Here is a 27,948-nt window from a genome sequence, read left to right on the forward strand (position 1 = left end):
CGGGATGTCGCCGTCCACTGAAAGCTGTCGCGCGAGAGCAGTCGCACTTTTCGCCGCACTTTTCGCCGTAGTGAGACTCTCCGCCGTGTTGCGACGGTCAGCCGTAATGCAGCTCTTTGCCGTAACGCGACTGTCCGCCGCAGTGAGATGAGATAGAACCGGCGGGGGACCCCAGAATACGGAGAAATGGGACAATAAATAGGGGTCGCGGAGAACATGTTGTTGTTAGGCCGGGGAACCCTTCATTTCCTCGGACTTTCGGTCAAAATTGGCAGTGGCAGCGTGGCTCAGTGTCTCGACCGCATATTTGCGCTGTGCGTGCTCTATAGAAGATTTTTCAAAAACGTGCGCACGGCTCCGGGAAGTGTCTGCAGCCACATGTGAAGTAACAGAAGCTGTGATACAAGCCAGAAAAGTGGCCCGGATTACAAGCACTTTGGCGCACAGACTCCTCCAGCGGCGACAAACAGCGGGGCTTTGGACTATTCGTACTTCGATGAGAGTTAATACGACGAATTCCGCTGTCCGCGTGGTTTGGAATACTTGCGATGTGCTTCGATAACAGGCTGAAATCGGAATGACCGCGGCTCTATTTCGGCATGTACCGTGCGTGCCTACTCTTCGGGATTGTGCTGCGCTACATTGACGTGCGGTTTTGCACCACAGGATACCCTTCCAGTTCTTTCCGTACGGATGTGCTGTAAACAGATCAGGATTCCCGCAGGCAAGAAATCAAGCTAAGGATTGACTTTCCATATAACTTCTCATGTTCTGCTTCTTAAATAAAACGGGTTGAAGCTATGTTTGTCCACTTGTGTTCTGTCCTAAGGAATATAACGAGCTAATTTTTTAACGCTTTCATGTCAATTCCCATTGAACATTTTTTATTCGGGAGAATACATTTGCTTTCACGAGCCGATTGAGTTTTATTCACGGAGTGAAATGCAGTCAGCAGTACGAAATCAGCTGAATATATTGGCCAGTTGATTCTGGCTAAATTTTGTAGCGCTGTTTGTGTTTTCGTGAAGGAAGGGGGTCTTTGTTTCCTCTTGGTCTTTGCTATGTGGGTTTGTAATCGTATGGCTAAAAAGGGAAACAAAAAGCTAGCGCAAGCATCGGCCACGCTATCGGCTGGAGACGAGACGTCATGGTCTCCCACTTGTTCCTGCTCGTGAAGGGTAATACAGTACCTCCAGTGGAGGCCCGAAGAAACAGTTTTCGAACTGTTGCAGTGAGTTCAGCAATGCTGTTTAAATGAAAACTATGATTCTAAGAAAGAGTGAGGTAAGCCTACTCGGGAAAGTATAGCAGGACTCTGATCTAGCTTTCCATAACTCCATGGCCGGTGGAACTCCCCAACTCATGTTATGAGTTGTTCGATGCTGTTTCCGAGGGCGCCTCACAACTCCTCTAGGAATACCTTGACCCCCTCCCTACGAGAAGGGTACGGCTATGCTGGAGTAATAAGAGTTACCTGATGCTAGACAAAGGAATTGTATATGGGACAAGCATTTCAACTCCTTTTAAGAGTTGCCCAGACTCCTTTACCTCTTAGACTGCACGCAGACCCGAATAAGGCAAAATTCCCCCAGAAAAGTTATTACCTTTAAAGCGAGGCTTCCCATAGCTAGGCAAAAGAAAAATTCGGCGGTCTCGTGTGCGCAGGAAGTTGCTCCGGCGCAACACCATGCTGCGCATGTGCGAAAAAAAAAACAGGTTGGAAGGAGTTAGAAGTAAGGGAAGAGAGACTGCCTGGTTTCATAGAGGACGTCAGTAGACTCTTACATCTACCGACCCTGGTAAGTGGGAACGGTGCAACGGAGGGTGCGAAAAAGAGTCTCCCACAGCGGAGCGCACGCGCAGCGAGCAATTACGTGAAGCACGGCTCAAGCGACAACGGCGGACAGAGGCGGCGCGGACGGAGCAGCGTTAACGTCCTCGGACGGCGCCAAGCTTCGCTGGTCCTCATTCTTGACGAAGTGGAAGGGCATTAAATGTTTAAAGAAGGGTTTCTTAATGCGGTTTCCATCGCGGGAACGTCTAGAAAACTTTGTGCATGATCTGCTTGAGACTCACCGTAGCGGCTCATTTGCTGTCAGAAATCAGCTCGAAGCCATATCCAACCATGTTTGTTGCATTCGTGATGGAGACGGAGTACGGAGCGCCGGCGCATAAAACTACTATTCGACGCAGTGAACCCCCAATTATTGGAAACTAATCTAAAACCATTCACTGCAACGCATTTTGTAACGGATGTGTAGTGACAGCGATCTCAAGGCTGAATGGTAGATTCAGGTATCTTGAAAGGCATGATTTTATAAACCCTCACTCAAAATAAAAGTAATAAAAAATTTGGTGCAGAGACACATAAGGCTGCTTAAGCGTAGGAATGCGTCAGCATTTGAATTGTTTTCGAGTTAGGTTTCTACGCGTAAGTTACCTGCGCATGGCGCTATCCATAGCCGGGACAACGGTGTCGTGTGTGCTTCCATGTGACGTGTGCTTCCAGAAACACCTTGGGGCAGCACATCTAGCGCTGTTGTGCCAAATTTCATTCATATCTGTACAGACCTGACCATGTCGAACCGGTTTTACGAGCGGGGATATCGTAGGAGAGCGGCAGCCGAGCAGCGTTTTTTCATTCAGAAGGAATGCATGCCGGATCGACCGAAGTCGCTCGACCATGTGACTTGACGCGTTTCTACGCGCTGCCTAGCAGCGGATGCGTGCGTTACTTATTGCGTTTTATTTCCGAGGTGCCGCCCGTGTTTAACGACGTAGTGTTATGACCGTGTTTCGGTCACGCCGCCGGCGCCGCCTTTTCTAGTGATGCAAAATACAACTCTCCCGCCTTAATAAAGCGTGCTCTCGCAACTTCAGCACTTGTACCGAGTGCTGCACGAGCACAGCTACTTCGCTTTCAGGTGCCACCGTCCGCATTGTAAAGTCAACCGCTTAAAGATTTAAGACCAACCGACCTCTCAAGGCGCTTTCGGTTCATTTGATTTACGACAAAAAGCAAAGAAGCCGCCCGTGGCCGAAACGAGCAAGGCGAAACTTTAAAAAACTAAACCGGCCGCGCCTGGTTGCGCGCACTGTTGGTTTATGAACGTGTTGTGCCCTCGGTGCAGTCTTCCAGGTGCGGTTTTCCGGACTTAGTAATTAATCTGGCTGGCGAAGAGCGAGCGAACGGGCTCGCCTTGTGCGACGCCAAGTGTGCATTCTTTGAAATAAGCCACAAGCCACCGCCCCGAAAATGGCGGGGAGCACGTTAACTTGGGCTCTGTATCCCGCCAGCCCGAGCGGGAACGTCGACTGGCGCTGACTTCCTGCGGCACGACAATGCGCAGGGCAGAAGAAAAGTGCCTCCCCCTTAAAAATGAAAATGTAAAATAGGAAGCCCCGTGTTAAATGCCATCTTCGACAATGCCATCTGCGTTTTTGACTAAGTTTGTTCAGATATTAATAGTTTAAGCATGAACTGTTTCGCCTCTCTCGGTCTCCTAACTTCGACGATGTACTCGGCCACGTCTTTCCTCGAATTTACATCTGCTCCGCAGAAGTAGCAGCGCCAACGTCGGCGTCAACGTCTGCGCCAACGTTGTGGCAGCGTCATGTCAACTCGCGTCAACGTCGTGCCAAGTTCGTGCCAACGTCTGTGACGTTGGTGCTGCCACGAAATAGGCCCTGCAGTGCGCAGACCTGAAGGGGCAAGACAATTTTCACCCCATAATAATAATTCTCCTCACTTTCTAATGGCCGCCATTTCTGATCGCCGCTTCTAGCGTACTATATGATAATAACATACAGCATGAACTGCACCGTGAGACCCACATAACTGACATTCCCTTCGTGTCATGTACCCTTGCGCGTGTCGCCGTTACAACGGGAGAGTAGTGGACTGAGCTGTAATAATTGAAATCAGCATTTTCGCTGCAGAAAAGTGACTGACACGGGTTCCAGAACGAAGCCGGGAAGGGAAACCACGCACTGGAACTTCGGAGGCTGCGTTGCTGTGTTATCTGGGGAAAAAAAAAAACGTTGCTCAGAAAGTTTTTCAGCGGGTGCCGCGATTCTGCCACGGCCAGAGCCAAGGGTGTGCTCTATGCTCTAGAGGAACTAAAACACGTAAGGTGTCTAGCAGCGTCTCCAATACGAAGACGAGGCTGCCGGTCGGCTGTGCACGGTCTGGGGACATCGTCGTCTGTGTCCGCGATCGTCGAGATCTTCCAAATCATCCTCCTCTTCTTCAACGTGGTTAGCTAATTTATCTGCATGGGATAGCGGCGAATAATTGGGCCTCCAGCAGGTGACGGCGCCGAGTACGCGTTGAGAAGCACGCAGCGATCGCGGTACCAGATGCATCGGTGACAGCACAGCGCGAACCTGTTTCTTCGTCTAAACTATTAATCCTGCTGAAGATCATTAGAACCATATTTTCTGGGTTTTCGCTCTTCGGAAAAAACTCGAAATTTCCCGATGCCGTGGATTACTCGTTGCTTTTTGTAGTATTTTCTTTGCCACTGCGCACGCGTGAAAAAAAAAAATAAAACGGTCCGGCCATGCAAGAAACTAGGAAAGGGCGTCCACAGGCAGAATGTTCTCGGATGTCCTACTCCAAACAAGATAAAGTGAGGATGACGCAACAACTCAAAGCGGGCCACCAGCGAGTTTGTGACAACGCCTTATATATTTACCCACGTTGAGTTCAACATACGTCACTTGATCTATTGCGGTGTACAGCACGAGATGAAAGAATACGTAGTGAATGTGTCGCTGGATGTGAACACGATGATCATGTCCTTTCCTCGCCATATCAAACATGATCCAATAACTATCATTTGTTTCAGGTTAATGAGGCCGATGCCAAATATGGGAAACAATTGTTTCTAATATTTTTATTTCTATACGTCGGTGTGCTTACGCCCCCCTATGTAGACGGTGCTGAGAAAAGGACATTAACGCTGGGTCCATATCCTTCTAAACAACCTACTGTACAGCTATATACTACAATATATCTGGATGAGAGAGATCTCTCTATGTGGCTGACGATGTGCTGGTGGAACAAAAAAAAACGTACAGTTAAACCTGGAGGTAACGAACCTCTATTTAACAAATTCCTGGATTTAACGAAGTATTTCATTTCCCCATTTCCACCTCCATTGAAGCCCATGTGTTTGCGACCTATATGTAACGAAGGAGTTGCGACGGTTTACCTTGATATAACGAATTCGTTACGCTGGTGAGTCAATGTTTTTTGCCCTTTTCTGAAAAATCGGCTGGCGAAATGAACCAATTCAGCGAATTTCGCCCGTGCGTTTCCACGTGTGAGTGCGGTTTCGGTTAGGTGCTTGGCCTACCTGTCGGCGTGTATAGTCGCGCGTCTCCATTAATATCTGTGGTGCCGGTTCGTCGGTGATGAGTTCTGCTGCCAGGAAAGGAATTTTTTTTTCTTTTCAAGACAAGCTCCATATTCTAAAAGTCGTCTCTGCCGGCGGGAAAGAAGAGCGTCACCGCTCGGTACAGTGTCCCAGCTAGCATCCCCTGAACGAGTTTGACTGCGGAAAAGATCATCAATTTCGCGAAGAGGCGCCATTTGAGCATAAGATTGGTTCTTGAAACGCCTTAAGGCACAAAAGTATCGAAAAGCAAAAGTGATATTTAAGTAACCTTTTTGAATACGGGGGCGTGTAGTGGCAGCGGGCGCAAATCCCGCAGTTTTTCAGCGCCAAATACATCCTTGAACAAGGGTGAGTTCATCGTCACGTTTGTCTAGTGGATTGGTTTTCTTTTTGCTTCATTCACGTGAGCTTAAACGCGAAGCCTGCATGTAAAGAAAACCTGTATGTAACGAAAAATTGCGAATTTTTGCCAACTTCGTTATGTACAGGTTTAACTGTATAATATAACGCCGCGTGACGATCCCCCATTCGTGTTTGACGATCCATGTTGGATGATTTGCCGTGATGATTGCTTCAAAGAATCCAAGATTTGACGAAATCTCCTCTGGTCGGGTAAGAGATTCAGAGATTAACAACTTGTGGTCACCGATCACAAGTTTGTAACTATGAATGATCGCTTGAATTCATAAACACAATCGGAGTGTTGTAGTACTGCAGTGTTCGCTCAGCATCAGCACAGTTGTACCGTTCTTTTTTTCATTTTGCGCTGTTTTCCCGGCATTTTTTACACACAAGCGCCACAATGAGTCACCCTCTTGGCTTTTCAGCGAAAGTACTCGTCCTCATGGTGGCGACATTTTCGCCTTCTAGTCGACAGCCTTACACCATTTGCGAAGAGACAGAAAAATAGCCTGACAAAATTAAAAACAAACAACAAGGCTTTCTTAGAAAGCCCGTGGACATATTGATAAGGAAAGAAAATGCGTTGACAAACGAACAAAGGGGCGGAAGAAATACAAGCTGGATGTAGTAGGTATAGTGGAGATCAAATTGTCGGCCCACTCCCGCCGATACTTCCTTTATTGCAACGCCCTCCATATCTGCCAATGCGCGCGTCGGAACGGAACGCATACAAAAAAGACGAGTCGTGAGTGTCTGCTATTTCTCTTTGTCCACCGGCACCCAGTCTCCCGCGCGCACACAAACGTACGCGCCGCGCACTTGAGGACGCGGACATCGATTTGTCATTTGCGTGACGGAAAAAGAAGTCACAAATCATTTTCCGATGAAAGCCGGGCACTTTACGCGCACTTTCTCTTATAACGAACGTCGGCGCTCTTAATTCGCTCCTGGCGTCGCGTTGTTGCACATTTTATTCCCAGCGTTTTTAGTACGTCTCCGCCTAGTGATCGCCTCCCGCCGTCTGTATATTAGAACGCCACTGGCGCTTTCACGAGCACTTTCATCAAGCCGGCGGGTAGGACTTAAACAGCGAACCAACTCCCGCGTCTGTCACCGCGTGGATCCGGTTTTGTCGATTTCCTGTTTTTCTTTCCTCCGTCATGCGGCGGACAGCCGCCTCAAAGGCTCTCAATCGATCTCTTTTATCTAGAATAAGTAGTGCGCATAAAAAGATGAGGCGAGCGGCGGCTCCTGTATTTTAGCTCCCTTAGCTTCCATAATTGAGGTTCACGCCCGCATACTGCGCCGCACCGTTCGCTTCTGCACCACTCCAATGTGGTCCCACACTTGCGTGGACCATTCTCTCCGTTGTTTACGGCGTGTTTCCCGCCGCATCTTAGCCTACCTTCTATTGATCACCAACGCACGCGTTATTGCACGCTTTCGAGTTTTCTCCACGAGTAAGTACACTAGTAAAAAAAGGTCTCATTGGTGTTCCGAAATAGCCGACATGGTTACTCCCGTCACACAGTGGCGATAGACGAGAAGAAAAAAAAATCCTGGGCCATCTCCACTAACGTGAAACCTGGGGAGGGGCGAAGCATGAGTGTGTAAGAGTATTCTTGGCGCCTTAAGCGTTTTTGACAACGGAGATTAAACCGCTGGGGGGAGGGGGAGGGGGGGAAGGGGGGGAGGGTACAGGTATACAGCTTTGCTGTAAAAGTCCTTTGTCTTTGAAGCCCGAAGTTCCCTAGGGCGAGGCGTAAACGAGTGCCCCGGTGTTTTTTTTAGTACGCGTTACGTTCTAGCGCGTGGCGTAAACGAGTTCCCGGATGTTTTAGTACCGTGACTACGTGAGATGGGGATACGCCAACGTGATACGTGAGATGGTGATACGCCAACAGCCCCAGCCCCTAAGGGCTTCGCCCCTACAACAAAACAAAATGCTGATGTTTGATTCCTCAAAGTCACACACGTTTGAGCAGGCTTTTAAGGGTCCTACGGCACAACATCACCGTCTGCCGTCAGGAAAACGTCCGATATCCAGGGCCCAAATTCACAGAGCTGTTCGCACGTAAGCTTTTGGAAGAACTTCGTGCGATTCACCGACGCCACATCTGCAATCTCGCGCCTTGTGGGGGACCAACCGGGCTCAGGCGCCGATCAAACACTGTATCTTCCGATATCTTACGTGAAAATGGGCCAGTTCTTCTTGATAAAGTATGTTCCTTGCGGCCGATGGGCAGAAAACAAGAGCTGCAGTTCTATCTCCACACCTCTCTCTCTACAAACTCTCTCTGTCTGAAGGTACAAAGAGAGCAAGCTTCAAAGTATACTCCCCCTGTCTGCGGAGAAAAAGGCCAGAGTATACGCATTCAAGTTAGAAAGCCGGTGTGCGTACGCACTGTGCGCTAGAGTAAACCAGGTGCCCCACTGTCGCCACTGGCTTTATTATAGTTCGATATTCTCGTCGTACTTGGCTTATTATGCACGGGTCTGTCTTCTGAGTGTATTTTTTGAGGCACAAGAGCGGTATCATAAAACATAGTGCGACACTGCATTCCACAAAGAATGTGGACTGCCTTTTTTTTGTGCAGGATTTGTTTCATCTTGAGTGGTGTGATAAACTTTCCCATGTTTGGCAATTGATGCGAGGCCGAAAGAAATGACGCGCGCCACATTTGCGGCGTAATGTTTTTACGGGGGGCATTCTGGTTGAATATATGGCCCCGGACGCTCATGGGGCGCTTATTTTTGACGTGCTACATGAGGCCGTTTTTACGAGCCTTATATCCTGCGCTGGCCTCAGGATGACTTTGTAAAATTTCTCACCGCTGTAACGTTGAACACCAGAACTGCCACCATGCTGGTATTACGTGTTGCTGCTATTTTCTACTACCGCAAAATTCCGAACAAGCGCCCCCACCCATCGAAGCCGTCCACCCCCTTCCCCCAAAATCCACCGTTAGTTTCAAATTTCTGCGTCGTTCCGGGAAAGCGCCCCCCTCCCTGGTGATCCACCGCATGCCGTAGAGTTTCATGCTAATATATAATAGCGGGAAATCTGGCGCCACTGTCTAGGGGAGCCCGCGCTCCAGCGAGCGCTCCGTCATGTACGGGGCAGGCACGTTCCACTTGTCCTTGGCAAGGCTCATGAACAGGCTGATTAGTTGGCTTTGGCTGCAAAAAAGGAACAATATTTCTGAAGAAGGTTCATTAAATTTGTTTTGTTATTATAAAATTGAACCTCCAAAAAGAATAATTTGTCAGTGATTATTTAGAAGCTTCATGCACGATGAAGAAGAAAAAAAATGTTACCCTTTATTGTTGATTTTTGCTTCGAGACAAAAAAGAAGCCATATGGCTAGCTAAGCCAAGTAGGCAAGAAACGTCGCTAGCGGAAATGGCGCCGCCCACGGCGGCCCCCGACTGCAGCGACAGATTTCCTCTAGTATATATTAGTATGAAACTCAATGCCGCACGCACGCAACACTGTGGCGTGCTCTGTCCAATCTTTCATCCAATACAATCCAATCCTGATTAGCGGACCGATAGCCCGATCACTACGCGCAATTTGTCGTTTTTTAGGGGGGGGGGGGGGGGGCGGGTCTGTTTTTTTAACGGCAGCATGTGCTCGATTTTGTTGCCGAGGCGTGGGCCACTCTACCCGAGGATACTGTGGCATGGTTCTTCACGGCTGTGGCATAAGCAACGCAGTGGAGGAAGGTGACCTGCATTGTGGACTGGCAGATGTTGGAGCCACTGCATCAGAAGACCGGGGCGGACTTTAAGGAATGTGCTGCGAACTTTTCTTTTGGACTGACCCAGAGGAGTCTTTTGATGGATTTAAGACTGATGACTAACATTATTTGGCAAGATGTTAGGAGCATGAGCATTCTGTTTTTTTTTCCTGGCGGGGGATCTTTGTCGCCGCTGTATTGAATTTTGATGTCGTTCCGGGATAGCGCCCCATCCCCACTTTGCCGGTGATGTCGACTTTGATTGACTGATTGATTGATTGTGGGGTTTAACGCGCCGACGCTACACATGTGATGAGGCGTGACGTAGTGGAGGGCTCCGGATTACTTTTGACCACCTGGGGATCTTTAACGAGTACCTATATCGCGAGCACACGGGCGTTTTTGCTTCTCGCCTCCATCAGAAAATCGGCCGGCGCGGCCGGGAATCGAACCCGCGTCCTTGGGCTCAGGAGCACGACGCCTAAGCCACTGAGACACCGCTTCGGGTCACTGAAGAAGAGCTAAGACATCTGATTTTGATTGCCGTTACTCAGGCTATTCCCCTCGGCGTGGTGGCGCAGCGGCTGAGGCATTGTGCTGCTAAGCCTTTCATCGCTGCTTCGAATCCCAGTTGCAGATGATATTTTACCGCAAGCCCGGTAATGCTAGGTTGGCTGTAATCTTTCGTGACCGCGTCGTCGACATCGTCGCTCATGTAGAGAGAGAAAAAATCCGCCAACCCCGCTCCACAACCTACTCCGTAGGTGGCTAAAGAGCACTGACATGGCATTGTTCCTCTTTGGGTGACGGGGACAGGGATTCCTCTCCACAATAGGAGAATATGTATGAAGTTATTGCGGAGTGGCAGAACTGTGTCTCATCCGCTCTTTGCTCATGACCTTTTCGAAGACTAGGATGACCGCCTTTTGACTTTGCCCTTTGAAATATTAGAATTCTGCGGCAAAATTCGAAGGACACCCCAAGCACTCCATAAAAGTCGTGAATAGGAAACCCTGAATGTTCAACTGAACGCCGCTGAGCGCTCCTTCACGTTTGGCACTACGAGTAACGGTAGCTGTTGCGCAGCTATGTCAGGTCAGCGGGGCGCGCGCTAATACGACGTGCGGATACCCAACACCGCACTCACAGCCAAAGCTGCAACTCTCCGCTGTCCTCCCGGTTCCGCACGTGTCCAGCATTGCATTATAGCCCAGTTCTTTACTTGTGGTCTTATTATATATCACGGGAAGGGTGTTTGAAAATTTGCGGGGAAACGGTCCCAGACGCTTAAGACACCTAACCCTCGAGGACCACACTAAGACCACCCCCGTGGCAGGCTCCTCATTATACGCACCGACGAGGTCCACAATACACCGCATGCTATGAGAGTGCCACGACCACGCGGTAGAGAGAAAAATCATCTGCCGCCGCCCATCAAGACCGTCCTGTAGCGGGCAACACTTCCGCCGGGCTGGATGCACCACAAGGAGAATGTCATGTCCTTGTTGACTTTAGCAAGCACCACGGATATAAACGAGGGAAGGTAAACGCTCCCACTTCCGTTACTCGATTTCCCCAACCCTGACTAGACCTTGAGTCACCTTGCTTCAAATAAAAGAATAATTACCCTTATTACCGCGATCGAAGCTCGTGCTGTGGAAGTCTTCGCAGTTGCGTGTCAGCCGCATCTTGACCTCCGACACCGCGGTCGAATCCGGCCTTTTTGCTCATTAGGCCATTTAAGGATCTAACACAAAACGCCTCGCCGGACAGGATCAGTGGCTTAGGGGCGTGCTACTAGACCCAAGGAGGCGCGTTCGATCCCTGTCATGATGGCCACTTTTCTGATAGAAGCGAAAAGAGAAAACGGCCTTTTCTCAAGATTTCGGCGCACGTTAATGATCCCAGAGTGGTCTAAATTCACCCCTAGCCCTTCACTACTACATGACTTACCGCCCACGTGTAGCTTCTTGCAGGTAAAAATCCCTAATATTTTATTTGAAAGCTTTGCCAGACCACATTTTATAACCGAGGTACGGTGAAATCCAAAATCGCCGGTGTGTAACATGCAATAGCAACAACCAGCGGCAAAGCTGGGCTGGACAGCAACTACCTCGGTCGTGCACTGCGATATAACATGGGCTGTGACAGGATTGGGAGCCATATGAAGTCGGAACTGGGGGACCTGATCCTTGAAGAGCGCATGGACCTTTGGAACGATCAAACGCATATAAGCATAGTTCAGGCTAACATAGCTGGTCCTGTAGGAATGGACTCGAGAATCCTGATTGGAATCACAATATGCGCGATAAAAATCCGGGTAGGTGTTTTCGCACATTCATGCCGCTGCCGAAAGACAAGTGTGACGCTCTCAAAGGTGGAAGTGTTCTGTCGTAGCTGCTCACTGCACGACGTCATGTATTCGCTTCAAATTCATGCGTCGCATTTGGTGACGGAGGCACGAAAGTAGAGCTCCCGCATATACGCGATTACACATCACGCCACAGAACTGGCGGGGACATAAATAAATGTTTACAGGTTCACTGCGACGAGAATCATCTGCTTATATTTTCGTTTGATGGCGCGTTGAATTCCTTAATTATACCGCACATTTTTAAACTCGTTCCTCTACTCGTTGGCGGGGTTAATGTTTCATTGTTTATTAGCAATTTGTGATTTAGACTGCTACAGAATACCGAAGCAGTAACGAAATATAATTGACGACAGCTCTGCGCAAGGCTAACAAATTGTTGATTTTGTAAATTTAGACAGTATTTTTTTTATAAAACTGGAAAATTACTTCATATCTTCGGAGTACACTCACTCGTATTCAGATAACTAGATATAAGCGTATCTTACTCTAATCAAATGCGTCGCCTCTTTTTGTGATAACCTTTCTAGTTTGTTGCTCTGGGGGCGGGACATTTTGAAACTACAAGACCTCTTGAAACATTATGCTGAATGTGACTGCGCGCGTATTTTGACGTGGCTGAATCTACCCGCCCGGCGGAGCCTTTCCTAATCAGGCCCAAGGAATCTGTCGCCACTTTTTCGTTAATATTCCCAAACCGCATCACTAACTCTGATCAACTCCAATAAAAACATCGCCAAATCCGCGCCCGTCCCCTTTCATGCGTTCAAATCCTTTTGGGCCGGCAAAATGCACTCCTCCCGCGATCATAATTCATGGCGGCTTTCATTTTATAGTTTCACCTCGTTAATGACTTCCCAAGTTCGGTTATCTCTTTCTAACTTCGCTTTTCTCCGAGACAAAGAATAACATATCTCGGCAGGATATGCATTCAGAGTAAATTAATACGTGAGTATATCGTGGTTTTCCCGCGAAACATTTTTCCTGCGCTGCTCGACCTCTCTCCCCCTCCCCCTCCTCCACCCCCTTTCTCCCGTTCTCCCCTCCCGTTTATTTTTCGCCTGCAGCCTTTACTTTTGGAAGCCTTCGCAGTCCGTTTTTTTTTTTTTTTCATGTCAGGTCATTCGGACGATTTCCTCTGTAGCCTTAGCCTTGTATGTTTCTTTGTAGTCCCGCTCGCCTCCACATCAGACGTCGATTAGCGACAGGCAAAAAGAGTTTCGAGGGAGCCCTGCACGCGACTTCTTGTTCTTCGTGCTCGTGCCTTCAATAGCCGCGGCGCGAAAGATTGCCGTAAGCGTTTTAGCGTCTTCTTTCGCTTTTATTCCGCTCTCACCGCAGCTTCTCCCCCTTCTTCAGCTGCCTGGCAGTATGTACACGTTGGTGTCGCTTATCGGTGGCGAGTGGCAAAATGGGATCGCGGGCCGCTGTCCCCGACTCCCTGGGCCGTTTATTTTTTGCCCCCGCGAGAAGCTTTGAAATCAGCGCGGCCATCGCCGTGGCCGACGATGAAGAGTAATGCGACGAGGCCAGCCGCCGAAAGATAAATTAGTGCTTTTACCCTTCGTTAAGTACCGGCCCTCCCTTCGCATATTTGCCCTGGAAAATTCCGTCATCCTTTTCACATTTCTATGGCGGGCGTTCGTGTAATTTTATGGCAGGAAGGAGTGATGAGTGGCGCACTGGGGGCAACACAGGCAGCCACCATTGCGGCCTCGCCTGTGGCGCTCTCCGTGGTGTGGCAAGTTCAGCGGAGCACGCGGTGCGCCTTGGTACAGCTTCCGTGCTTCAAATTAGGAACGCTTCGCTGGACGCATGCGCAACTTTAGAGCTATCCGGGCTTGCGAATATTGTTTATGTGAATCTTCTATTTCAGCGAACTAATGTGAGCACGTCCCCTTTACATGCCAGCTGCCGCTATAATGCCGTTACTATGGCGATGAAGTAAGCCGCACTCAGACACGTCCCAAGATTGCCTGAATTAAAATAAAAAATAAAAAGTAGGTCGTAAAGGGATTACGATCGACTTTGTACGTCCCTAAGGGTCGTCTTTTGTTTTTTAGGAAACATCGAGCCTCGGGCTAGGGAAGAGGACGTGACACCGCTTGTGTCGTCATTTCCTTATTCACCCTTGCCTGCGTTGCGCTGCTCCCGTTAAAACGGTCATCAACCGACTAGCCTTATTGAGCCTTTTATCGAACTTCCCCCCCACCGCAGTTACGTCTCTTAGCACACCTAAGGCGCCCATAAATGAAGACCCGGGCGGATTTCGTTATTACCTTGTTGTTGCCGCTTGTGCTCGTTCCTCTGGCTCGTCGACAACAAAACGTTGGGCAGCGGCTGCCTGCCGTGTCCTCGCGCTTCGCTCGACACGTGCGTTCGATTTGAGGTTGCGTGATGTGGGGACATTAGTTTTTCACCTTAAATTCCCGTTTTCATTGCCCGTGTTCGTGTTGTTAGGGGAAATACCTCTCACTTGCTCTGACTTCCTGATACAAATACTGAAGAGGTTTTAGCGTACGATTTCTTTTCGCTTGCTGTGGCGTAGCCTTGAGCAGATGCAGATTTCCAAACTAACTTGCTTGTTCCCACATGCTCTGACAGAAGCAGATTTGGTGCCGATTATGAGGTTTTGAAGAGCGAAGATGAATGCGGCCAAGCAAAATGGGTTAGTGCACTTAGCCTTATTTCCAGTTAACATTGAGTTGGCAGATTAGTCGTGCGTGCTGTGGCAGGACATGTTTCAGATAATGGTTTTTGAGGAAGTATAATTTTTTTAGTGGGTACATTACTTGTTGCAATGAAATATCGATTGCAAAAAGTGCCCATGGCCGCGCAATCTTTATTTTTGGGCTGACTCGCACACAATACACACGACATCAGAAGCGCGCAAAAGTGGGAGCCTACTGAGTATTTTTAAACCACCACAGCTGTAGTTCTTTTAACTATGCTAGCACCGGATACTCACAGATGCATTCCGCTTTCATCTCCGTGACAAAAAGTTCCACCGATGACGAAACCCAACACAGGCCACCCTCCTGTGGCCACGGCACCTATGCTGCGTTTGAGAGCGCAGTTAGGCGCCCGCAATAAAAGTGGCCGCGTATCTGCTCTTTTCGTTGCAAATGTCAGCGAAAGACGATAGTCGACTGGCGCCCCTGCCAAGTAAATGCCTCCCTTTTCTTTCCCGCTCACCTCTCATGCTGTTCGTCTACCGTCTCGTTCCTTCCAAGATAACACGCTAGAGGTTTGCTCAAGTAAATTCAAATTTACCGCGTTCACTTCTCCAAGTCGGGCGCCTCGATGCCAGCGCTGCCGTACGGCGGAGACGCGCGTGAATTGAGGCGCCCTACTACAACGTTTATTGAACCCCGTTGCCCTACTCCACGAGCGTTCCAAGTGGAACGCGGAACCTGTCTAGTGGGACCTTTCGTTGCTGTTGTCATTTGATTTCTTAAATGCCGCCAGGAGCTATATAATTGTGCGGGCAACAGCTGGTGACGGTTTTCTGCAGTCGATGTAGTAAATTCGCTATCGCAAAAAGCCAGCACCCATTAATTTTTGAATGAACAAACCCTGCAAATATCACTTATGTATTGATTTTCTGCACTATTTTTGCGTAATGTCTTGTTCTTGTTCAACAATGTTGACAAGTATGAACATTGACACCGGACTTAGACATTTAGATTTGGCTGTGCGTATATAAGACTACTGCGCAGCTTCTGTTTCACTTTGGCCGGGTGGCTGACTCGAGTCACAGACAGACAGACATACAGACAGACCAAAATTTCTGCGTTTAAGCAGCCCAAGAAAGACTATCGTCTTAAAAAAACTGCGACAGTGCTCTCCCAGAATACCATCAGGAATAAGCTGTGAAGTCATACCAGCATGCATGCAAATGAGGTATGATATAGAAGCCTTGGAGAATGAATCTGAGATTATAAACTAATAAATGGTGCAATATTAGCAGATAAAATGACCTACGCCATTGCACAAGTGATGTTCGATTGATCTTCTTGATGGTCCCAAATGATTCTGATTGTGGGGTTTAACGCGCCGACGCAACGCAGGCGATGAGGCGCGCCGTAGTGGAGGGCTCCGGATTAATTTTGATCACCTGGGGATCTTTATCGTGCGCCGAATTCTCGTACACACGGGCGTTTTTGCTTTTCGCCTCCATCAGAAAAGCGGACGCCGCGGCCGGGAATCGAACCCGCGACCTCGTGCTCAGCAGCGCAACGCCTTAGCCACTGAGCCACCGCGGCGGGTGATGGTCCCAAACAGGCGAGTACTCTCAATTCTACTGACTCCTGTTTAACTCCGGCAATTAAATAGCATATTCTCTTACGTCTGAGTACACAGCGATGTTTGTTATTGACAAACGCCCATTCTTAATCCCCTTTTGTACTCCTCGTGGCTTGCGGACGTTCGCCATTAATGTACTGAGCGAAGCTAGTTCCCTGCCGGGCTGCGGTAGTCGCGCGCACTACCCAGGCTTATCTTGGCCTAAATCTCAAACAGCCGTTAAAGCCAAAGCGTTGTACGCATGCCACCTCCCCGGTGTGGCCTCTTCAGTGGGGAGGTGTTCTAGGAGAGGTGACTGCTGTGGGATCACGGTGTCGCCGGCAATGCTTCCGTGCAGAGGAGCCACTATGAAGTCAAAGGCTGCGCACACCAGCAACCATTTGCTTGTTCAAATGCCGCCGAATAGCCCATGTTCCTTCAGTAGTCCGCGAGTAACAAGCAGACGCTTGCGCACTGCGTAGCAGCCAAACGATTGCGTGCAGTTGCCTACGCTTTCTCTAGTGGCCGATAGGGGGGACATAGCCGTCGAGGCTTTTCCGACGGCACTACAAGCCATTGCTACCCTTCTGCCAGCAGACCGGCCGGCCTTCTACCATTCCGTGGCCAACATAGGAGAGACGCAGGCCTCACTCAACTCCCCAGTGCTACCAGTCTCACCAGGACTATCACAAGGGTTCGTACATAGTTTACAGCCTTCTAATGGGTAGATGGAGCACCAAGTGACCAAGAATTTTTCGGCGGAATGTTACTGCACTGTTTTCCGGAATTTAGAGCTCGTGTACCACCTCCACAAGGATCAGCATCAGATGGGGGTGTTGCATTCGCCATGACACCTGCGGGCTTCCAAGATTCCCGCATATGCCAGACGCACGGAGTGCACGCAAACCTACATGTTCCAGCACATTCAGTGCTTACAACCGAGCGGTGGATACCCCGCTGACATTCTGTCTGCCAAAAGGAGTATTTTGTTTTAGAACCTCCCCCTGTTTTAGTATTTTCCAGAAAAACAGATTCTTTTTAGCCGCTTGGTGCTATTTGTAGACGAATTTTGCGCAGATACAAATTCCTATGAAAGGTTTTAGGTTTTTGTTGCCCCCCATGCTTAATCATTTAGAACATCTGACAGATGCACAAAAATATTTAAAGGAGCCATGAAGAGAAAACACAAGTTTGGTTCATTCGAAAGATTGCCTCGTTAGAACCATAACGACACCACTTATAACGCAAACTTCGCTCAAATAAGCAACATAATTAGGAAAAAAGGAAATGACCATGCGACCCACCAGCTCATTTTCCGCAACAGAACCTGTGATGTCACTTGGGAATGCTCTGCGATTGGCGGAGGCCGGCAAAAGCAAACGCATGTTAGGCAGGGCTTACAGTTCGCATAGCGAGCTAAATGCCCGTGAAACATACTGCACATTCTTTTTATGACAAAGAACGGTGGAGTAAACGGTTGAAGGTCCGAACGAACACGCAAGCGTGTGCGCCAATGCGTGCGAAACTAGCGCCGGCCGAGCTCGACATCTCGCCGTCGCGCAGACGAATTTTCGGGTTCGAGGCTCTTCGGGGCCAACGAACCGTTCCAGCACGCACAGCCGCGACCTTGCTTCGTATCGTAATCCCTTCACAGGAGGTTGGCCGTCATATCGCCAACCAGCAAAGGTAAAAATAGAAACGAGGGGAATAAGGAACAGCAAGAAGCGACGAGATAGTGCCAGTCGTCGCGTAAGTTTCGAATGGTGTTGGCTTGCTGCTGTCGTTACGAGCTCGTTTCCAGTTTACAACCACTGAAAACTTCAGTTTGTTCGAGTACTTTACAATGAAATTTCGTTGCTGCGTTTTGAAATACCCATGTAGTACGGGCAAATCGTCGAGGGAGTGCGACATCCCCGCCGGTGAGATCTCCTTTCATGTGCTGCCCAACGACGAACCTCGGCGAAGCAAGTGGCTACGTTTTGTGAACTTTGCAAACGGAGGAGAAAGAGAGCTAAATGAAGTACGAGTGTGCTCGCTTCATTTCCGAGGAAGTGATTACGGCAGGGACCCTTACGTTAGCTCACTCCTGGGACATGCTGGCGCTCGTCGCCGACTTCGTCAAATCGCTCTGACCTTGGGGAAAAAAATGCCGTAAACACCGCGCATTGACACTCGTATCTTTCTGGTCGAAGCAGAGAGCTCGCACGAACGGCTTTCCATACACGACACCGGCCAACTGGCATAAGTGATACTGCTACTGAAATTTAACTATTATTAACCGTAATCATAATACGGCACATACGTACCAGTCTATATTCGTTCGTCGCGACGGGGCTGACGAGGCAGCGGTGCCGACGGCTGGGCGTTCGTCTGTTGTGGCTATCGCGGAATGGTCGCTTTCCCGTCCACCGCGTATCCCACAACTCTTGCCGCTCGTGCACTTAGAAGCATTGAGCGTTTTAGTGGTGTGAGGTTGTTAAATGCAAGCCCGAGCTCCTCGGCGAGAGTTTTGTTCTCCGGATCAGGCGATTCCATGACTAGGGCTGCGGGTGCACTAGGTTTTACTAGTATTTTTAAAATGGCCGCCGTCTCGATCGACTCCCGCGTGTGGGTGCTATATGGAGTCGACGTACTAAGTATCTGTTTCATGGACCGGCTCTATGACGCCAGTGTACACGTCACGGAATGTTCAATTTTAGCGGGAGATTTAAAATTTTGGCTTAAATTGCCTTATTTCTCAGTGAATAAAGCATCATTTGCTTCCGGGAAAGCACTTGGGGTACTATGAAACACCTAATCTTTCGAATAAAACAAACTTTTGTTTTCTCTTCATGGCTCCTTTAAAAGAACACTGTAAATACGTTGACATTTACAGGGCGCGCTGCACATGATTATTCATGTTTCAGTATTATTATCCATGATGTCAAGAAGCCTACTGGGACGACTCCAAATACACATGCGGAATTGCAGAAAATTTTCTAGGGATGCGCGGCAGAAGGCGCGGCACCAGGGTGGGTAACCCGATGGTTACGCAGAGACAGAGAGCGAGAGAGAGCAAGAGAGCGAGAGAGCTTGCATGCCGTTCCATGTGAAATTGGAAAGGTCGAAAATAAGGGCAAACCCACCGATGCAGGACCTTCCTCGGTCGTCCGTGTGCTACGATGCGGGCGTGCTCCGCCCCGAGGTGGAACGTCCTGGGGCAGCTTAGCGGTCGTACCTACAAGCACCTTCTTTTTTTTCTTTTTGCTTCGGCACGAGCACGCCTCATCGCTTCCTAAATTCTGCCGTAAAACCGCGCCACTAACGTGGAACTTGCGCTTCTAATTTGCATAGTTGATTGTTAGCTCACCAGCTGCCTCCACAATTCGCCCACACGCTCGCTGGCACGGTTAAACGTTGGCATTTTAATTTCCCTAATGTCGAACGCAAGCGCAGAGGCTAATGCAGTTTGAAATTTATTATTCCAGCCTTTGCAACATTTGTTTTCGCTTGATGATTGGAAAATAATAAATGCTGAAAGCGGTATTATTCATGAGCCATTCGGTTTCGTATCCGCATGAATCGTTTGTGGTTCACCTACTGCTATGCATACAATTTTGTGCATTCAAAGCAGAAACAAACATCGCACCATACAGCGCCCTGTATTTTGCCGGCGTAATTAAGCGTGTATAGTGCCGTCTGCAGTTCCATGTGAGCTCAATAAATGGATGCGTGGCCGCATCAGTCATCTAGCGTGCGACGAATCGGCAGTGTGCTCCCACACTTCTGTAACAATGCCAGTTTGAGAGCTAGGGTCCGATTATAAGGGATCGATATTGAAAACGAAAACTGCGAAACACACCCAGTTCCCCTAGAAACCCCGTTTGTTGCATTTGTGAATGATATGGTAAAGATTGTTTAAAAGTCCATGTAGCTGGGGAAAGGTTTTTTAAAAAAATTATCTAGAATAGTTCGGGAAATTGTTCTATATTACAAACAGCGAAGTGTTCAACGCTGCGGAAGAAAGGCAAAGCTGCGAGGATAAAAAAAGGAAACAAAGTTGTTTATTTTCGCAACCCTTCAATTGCCTTGAAAGAACATCAGTTAACGCAACTGCTACATATCCGCGTAAAATGTGGAGGAGAGTACGAGTAGAAAATTTCCTTCTCGAAACTCCTTCCCCCAACTCAATATTAGAATCTAGGACGCACGAGCTGCTCAACATGAAGCCACGGTTGCAGTTTACATACGCAATCCCAGGTTACAAAAATGGCGATCTGCTTTGTGCTTACCAGACAAACGTCCGAAACTGCTCGTGCTTGATGTAGAATACATCGACGCGTCGCGTGGCACGACCGGGAGCGATGGCCAGGGGTGCTAGTCGACAAATCAGCTCCTCCAACATGTCATTTTAAACTGAGCCCGTATTACCGCATTGGGAGACCATATAGTACGACCTTTGCGAAGAGAGCAATAAAGGAGCCGAACAAAGGACTCTTGACCGTTGAAATGACTGCGTGATGGCGCATGCCGGTGTACCAACCAGGGATTTATCATTTATGAGCTTCCAGGGCTGTTACTCATATAAGCCTAAAGGCCGCATACCTTCACATGATGCACAGTGATGTCGGGCACCGCGGTGTTTTGCACTAGGCCCAACTTTATAATTGATAAAGTCTCTGCCAACAATAGGCACAGAGAGAGAGAAAAAAACTTCTGTATTTGGTAGAGCCTTGTGGGAGTGGAGCCGTCTTACAGGTAGCCATGTGCCGTCCTTGATGCTACCGCTCTCTCAACCAGCAGGAGCTGATTGCAATAGAGGGAGCTGGACAGCAGCGTCTCCCACTGCTCGGGGGAATGGGAAGGGGGTGGAGGTGGCAAATCAGGGTTCTGGGTGCAATCAAGAATAATGTGCCTAAGTGTTCCTGATTGCGTACAGAATTTGCATTGGGCTTCGTGTTGATTTGGAAACATAAAGTGCATCAGTGTTGGGTGAGGATACGTGTTTGTTTGCACAAGTCTGAGCGTAGTTTCTTGTGTCTTTGTTAGTTCCTGGTGGGGCAATGGAAGGGTTCTGCGACCGAGTCTCTAGTGCTCTGTAATTTCCTGGTACGTCGTGAGCGGCATAGGTTCATGCGAGTCCTCCACGGCCTGGTCCACGAAACCTCGGGCCTTGAGGTCGGCTTGATCGTTGCCCTCCATGGAGGAGTGGGTCAGCGCCCACACCACTTCGACTACCCAATCTTGTGGCTTGCTTGACAGTATGCGGTATGTCATTGGAGTCACCCAGCCCGACGTGAGACTCCTGCATACTTCTTGTGAGCCAGTAATTATGATACGTGCCTTCGTTTGTGAGAGAATTAAGGCTACGGCTAGTTCTTCCGCTTCCTTTGTTGAGGCTCGCGGCAGGGTTGCCCCGACGACGAGGTCAGAGCAACATTGGCGCACAGTTCATCGAAACCTGGGGTTTTGCCTTTAAAGGGTGCTCCACAGCAAGCGCACTCTCGTTGCAGTGAAGACCGAAGTCACAACGGCAGCGCAATTAACAAAATTGCGCTGGCCCAGTGTAGCAGAAACTTTGTAGAAACCAGCACCCCGTATAGAAAGGAAAATAAAGTAAGCGAAATTTTGATTTATCAAATATACTTATTCCTTATGAAGTCTAGTTGAGGCCGCTCTATGGATAGGAGGAAAATGAAAATGGTTCTAAAGGGGCGGAGGTGGCAGTTCGAATAATAATTTCAATGCGTAATATTCAGGGCCCCGCGTCGCAGAAAAGCCGGCGTCGTCAGCGGTTTTGAGCTTGAAATAAAAATCTACCTGGGCTTTTGATTGATTGATTGGTAATGGTATCCCCTTTATAACATGGTGTTGATGTGTCATCTCACCAAATAATGTAATATACCTATGTTGTACTGCTGGTTTGACTCTAGCGGTGCTCTTAGGGCAGGCTCAAGATAGATTTCGTCGGTCACAGGCTGTAGCCGTCATAGGAAATATTCCCCTCCGTGCTCTTCTTCCACCAGCCTTCGAATCTTTTTTTAGTCACCTCTGCAGCCTTGAAAGCAAAAAAATGTGGTCTGCCTTGCGGCGCCCACTGAAACCCCCTGGACCGTAAGGCGCTGCTACAACAGATGGCGTGTGAGCAGAAGTAGAAATTTTTCACCTCTCAGAATGTCTTAATGCGATGCGAATTGGGACTGATAACGCTATCGCGTTCTACACGTAAAGGCGAAGCTGAAGCATCCTCCCATTTTTTTGTTATTTGCATGCTGTCTGAGCCAGTACGAGACGTCGCTATAACACTGAAGCGCTTTTTACACCAATCTCCGTTACAATTATTGCGGAAGTTCATAAAATGTGTCCTACTATTTTCCCACGTCCCCGAGTAATTTTCGTATTCAAGAAAAATATAGCTATCCAATCATAGGACCGTTCATCCCCGCCAAATACTGCAGCACCATCTTTCCGGTGACGCTTCACAAAGACGAAGCAGTTAAAGCGGAACTGCGTCTCATTCTCGGATTAAATGGTACAGTGGGTATTGCTATAGCTGCGAAAGTAGGTTGTTCAATAACAGCGGGTGATAAGTAGGAAGGCGTACTCGCTATCAGCTTCGTGTCACTCCGGCTGCCGATGTGAAATCTTGGACTGCTTGGCGTAAGCACAGGAGAGGGTGACGGTGGTCAGACTGTTTTGGATCTCATTACTTTATACGCCCCAATGTTTCACATCCAGGAGTGCCTACAAAGGAAACTGGTTGCGTGAACGGCCACAGAGAGATGCGGGGTTGGCGGGGCTACTGCTTTGTGTAATGAAACGCCCTCAGCAACATGTCAGACGTCACTTTGGGATTAGGAAGTCGGTTCGTTGGACTGTTACAAAAAGAAGTAGTTATTAGGGAACTCAACTGGTATCGCACACGAACCTACTCAGTGAATAAAAAATTTAAAGCAGCGTATGGGTACCATTTTTGATTTCTCAGTTACCACGATATTTTGTATCCGTACCCGACGGCCTCTAACTTCTTTAACAACATTATTTGAGACAATCAATTCCGCAAATCTATTTTTACGGACAATTGAAATAAACAAACAGAACGCTGGAAGAAAAGCTATGCAACAGAATGCCTTCAGTAGTCTCGAGGAAAGCTAGCAAGTGTATCTGCGTATTTTTACAGCAACTAACAAATCTGCCTTCAGGTTTCCGTATCAATGCGTTCGGAACCGCTGTACTCCTTCACGAAAAACGTTGTGCGTAAAAAAAGCTATTATTTCGTTACGTGGACAAATATGCAGAATAGATTGCTTGGAAATTTATTGGCGTCAGGAAAGAACTTACTCTTTTTTTGGTGCTTGGGAGTTCGCGCTTCTTACATTTTACGGTTTTACAGTTCCATGAAAGTCTCATGGTATGACGTGGATTTAGTTAGCTCAAATCAGTACAAATCGTCTGAAAGTCGCAATGCCTAAGCACCCTGTTTGTTTCTCGCGTTTACCCGTACGCAATGGTAACCAGTGGTACGCCATAAGTTTTTTTTTATTAACGATCTAGTGTTTCAACAAACTCAACGATAATTACTTTGAAGTAGTTCACGCATAAAAAGTCACCTAAAATTAGAATTACCCGATGAGATTTCGAAAACGCGAACTTCTTCAAAATTACTTTTATGCCCTTTGCCGTAAAGGCAGTAGTTACCCGATAGAAAAATTGAATTTGAAATATTTGAAACGAATGGCGTGATGCATACAACAAACAGTGCCTGCGCACTCGGGGTGACCCTAGTGCCCTGAATCAAAGGCGTTACTCATTCAGTCGTTAAAAAAACTGTAGAAAAACATCAGAACCTAATAACTGTGTTGCGAATCAGCCATAGTGCGTAGCCTATCAAAGTTACGGAATCATTTATTGTCACTCCTAATTGTTACAGTATTTTGTCTCACCGACGACACCTTTTCAATAAAAGCTCAACGCGAAAAACGAACTGCTACGTACTTCGGAGCATTAGCAGAGCACATTCCGCAGTCACCTGCGCAAAATATACGGTTAAGTATCTCTAGCTATCGCGGATATAACGCAAGAACTATTTACATCCCGCATGCGTTTATGCCCCGCGGCGGGGGAAGAAGTGCATTTCTTGTAAGCGTTCTACATCGGTGGAAGAGTCAGGGGAAAGGCGGATTCCTTCTGGCCACGCGTGTCGTTAGACTATAGTTGGTGTCGCATATTTACCGGAACAACAACTGCGCACGGGACGACGAAAAAGGGACGACATACGGGCCTGCGCTGCGTTGTCGTTGCTTTTTCACCCCCCCCCCCCCCCCGTTCTTGTGCGCAGTGGTCGTGGTAATAATGATTCCTTCTCTTGTTTAGGTTTCAGGCTGTTTGGCTGCACCGTAGATGATTGCAGAGCACACGGTGACTGACAGCAGCAAGTTGGCAAGTTTTAGCAACCTACGTGGTTTAATTTTCCTGTTAAAATGGGCCCTAATAAGTGAAGCCTACTCAAACACTGCGTCGCCTTTCCGTCTCTTCTCGCCCGTGCACCACCCCGCGTATATGATTCGAAGACTATGAAGTATATTCATAGTCTTCTTTTATAGTCTTCTTCATAGTATATTCATATATTTTTTTTAAGTTGTAGTTTACACGAATCGTCGGATTCACGATGCCGACGAAGTTTCGCGAGAGATGGACAGATTGCGTGCGGTGAAGCCTGTTTCTCGCAAGACGATTGGTTCTGCAGAGTATGTGAGGTGCCGGTAAAAAGGCTACGTGTTTTAAAGCTAGCCTCGAGCCTTCCCCGTACGCCTTATTTTCATAGCGCGTATATGCTCGAAAAAAAAAAACACACGAATGAACCGTCGGTTGGAGCACCACGAAAGAAAATTTTCTGAAAGGCGGCTTTGCTGCTAAAAGGTGCCCCAAGTTTACACACACAACCAACACGCCATGGGGAGCAATAAATATATAAACCAATGAAATTTTACTGGGAGAAAAGGTCCGGCGCTCAGCGTCTTACTGCGCGAAATATAAATCAACAGACAGGATAACTGGGCTATAGTTTTGTAGCATGGGCTGTTGAGAAAATACAGCGCTATAAAAATTGACAACTGATGCAGGCGCCGACTGGCGTTTGCATTGTTTTCGTCAGGAAGGCAGAACGTATAGGCGCACTAAGGGAACCCCATAGGGTGCGCACGTATAGTAAAATCATCACGTGGAATGGTCTGTATATATATATATATATATATATATATATATATATATATATATATATATATATATATATATATATATATATATATATATATATATATATATATATATATTCCCTCGACTCGTTCCTCCATCCAGCGTGAAACGTTCAACGCTTAATGCGAGAGCCATGCACGACCTCGTGTGTCAACGGTGCAACTGTGATTTAAAAAAAAAACGCGACAACGTTCTGCCATTTTTTTAAACTTCCCTCCCCGCGCCAGCATGAACGTAGACGAGTTACCCCCATAAGAGTAGAAAAACTCACCTCAACATTTGTCTCTCGCGTGGCACATGCTTCCGGTACGGTGCGATGACACCGGAAGTGGCGGGTGCTTGCGTGAGCACCTGTCCGTCTTACGACTGAGGGCAAATATTTCGGCCAAATAATATCGTTCCTCTCTTCTCCGAGTAGTGCGGACCGAAACGTGGTGTCCCGGTGAACGTCGACAGTTCCGAAACACACACACGTGCACACAAACTAACAAAACCGGCGCCGTCCAGTCCCAGTCTCAGGCTGTGCTTCGATGCGGGAAAGACACCGTTTAATAAATGCCCGGTCACATGGATGCGCTAAGTGACCAGGGAGTAGGCTGAGGTATTGGCTGCCAGGACAAGCTATGCAATTTCTTTGGGCGCGTCAAGTCAGAAGAACGGCTGTGTTGACATGGCGACGAGGGCGTTCGTGGAGAGCACGACGTCCGCTGACTTCGCGAGTGATAAGTACGCGAGTCCTTTGACGCGAGACACTTTGGGGACGTAAACACCGGACAGGGATAGCAATTTCTGCTCCGAAGATACGTCCACTCAGTACGGTGCGTCTACCGCGGTGACAGCGAAATCGTAGGATGCCGACAGGTCAACTCGGAGCGCCCAGCACTGCTGTCGCAGAGATATGAAATATTTACATATATGTATACAGACAAATATATATATCCTTCGGCCGTGGAGTGCTTGTGGGGTGGCAGTCGACAAAGAAACGAAGAGACGATGATATCCAACGTCAAAAGTCTCACTAAATGCAGCGCGAGATATGTTCTCCAGCCACTTCCAGGCTGAAATGGGTGGTTGACAGTTCACGCAAAACGCCGAGAGTCGAATGAAACACGCACTCGGCGTCGAGAAATAAACTTTCTCGCACGATGACAGCAGGTAAAGTTGGGCCTCTACAGTATAGAGCAGACGGCCCGCTTGCAGAAGTTGCGATTCGGGACGGAGCCGCGACCGGAGCCCACGCGCGCCGCTGTATCGCTTACCGCAGTCGGAGACCGGCACCGCCGACGCCGGCCAAAGACGCCGGTTCTGCACTGCGGAGAGCGGGAAGGAGCGGTGCGCGACACTGCGCAGTGCACGAGTTCCGACAGGGACTGTGCGCGCCGGGGCGCTCAGAGTCGGGGGCCGGAGACCCGGAGTTCCGATCACGTGGCCGGCGGAAAAAGAGGGCGGAGGCAGGGTCCAGGGGCGAGAGACACGGGAGCGACGCGGGCAATCCCGCGAGCGCGAAGGGAACAACAAACCCGGTCCTGGGAGACGATAGGTACGAAAAAAGAGAAGGGCAGGCAGTGGAAGCCGGGTTGCGCCATCTTTCGGAAGGTATTAGAACTAACGTGGCAAAAATTAACCGATGCAACGTGACCGAGTTGTGGGGCGTTGTTTTTTTGTTTTTTTTTTCCTGTAGGCTTGTCCTTGGCTGCGTATGTGTAGATAATGTTCATTTTTCTAGACGCGTGTGATATAAAGTCTGAGCAGTTCAAACTTTTCCTGTTCACAATTTACCGCGACTGGTTAACGAGAGCTGACTCAGCGCGGGTGCATTAACGCGAAGTTTGGACAGGCCGAAGGAACGGTGCGCTCGACATTCATAATTTCTTCCGGTCTGCAGTCCTCTTTTTCCCCGGGCTGTTTCGAAACGCGACATGAACCAGCCAGCCTGCGACTATCATTGCGGCGAACTGCTATCAGTTTTTGAGGATAATAAAACTATTCTAAAGAAATTTTGCGGGATGCCGAACCCGCTGCCTCGTTTCAAAACTCCGGTTCCTGCGCCAGTCGCTGTACCTTATTAGCTCGTGCCTCATTCAAAGCAGTTAAGAGAAAGCGCAGCTAAAGTTTTCTGGGGCGTTTTTTGCCTCTACTGTGCATCGCATTGTTGCTTTTTACACCATTTTGTTCTAAAACATAATAAAATGCCGCAATATCTTATTCCGACGTTTATCCATCTCCCAAGCAATAACTATATATTTGGGTCATGGTTAATGCGCCTGGTGCTGGGAACGAGGACGGAAGTTAGATACTATTCACCGAGGCCGTTTTTTTTTTTTTCGATGGAGCTGAAAAACGAGAAACCCGTGTGTCAAATTGTTGGCGCATGTTCGTCATCGCCTCGTCTTCTAAATAATTCCGCCGCACACGAATACTGCGCGCCTAAGAGCACTGGTGCAGCATAAGCATGTAAAACACGAAAATTTCAATTTGAGTTTGTGAATTATTATACATTTTGGTCATGAACACT

At 48.4% G+C, this 27,948-nt stretch overlaps 1 protein-coding gene across 2 annotated transcripts in view; it reads right to left on the minus strand.

Annotated features, from left to right (window-relative positions):
- LOC144139284 (CCN family member 2-like) overlaps nt 1–26,792 on the minus strand; it is a 471,813-nt gene extending 445,021 nt beyond the window's left edge. For both annotated transcript variants that reach the window (XM_077671689.1, XM_077671684.1), the window contains exon 1: nt 25,705–26,792. The gene's annotated coding sequence lies outside the window, so the exon portion shown is untranslated. The remainder of the gene's footprint in view (nt 1–25,704) is intronic.
- Nucleotides 26,793–27,948: the final 1,156 nt, after the last annotated feature.

The sequence above is a fragment of the Haemaphysalis longicornis genome, unplaced genomic scaffold (assembly GCF_048455015.1).
Source record: "Haemaphysalis longicornis isolate Haplotype H1 unplaced genomic scaffold, Haemaphysalis longicornis Haplotype H1 scaffold_1, whole genome shotgun sequence".
Classification (NCBI taxonomy): Eukaryota; Metazoa; Arthropoda; class Arachnida; order Ixodida; family Ixodidae; genus Haemaphysalis; species Haemaphysalis longicornis.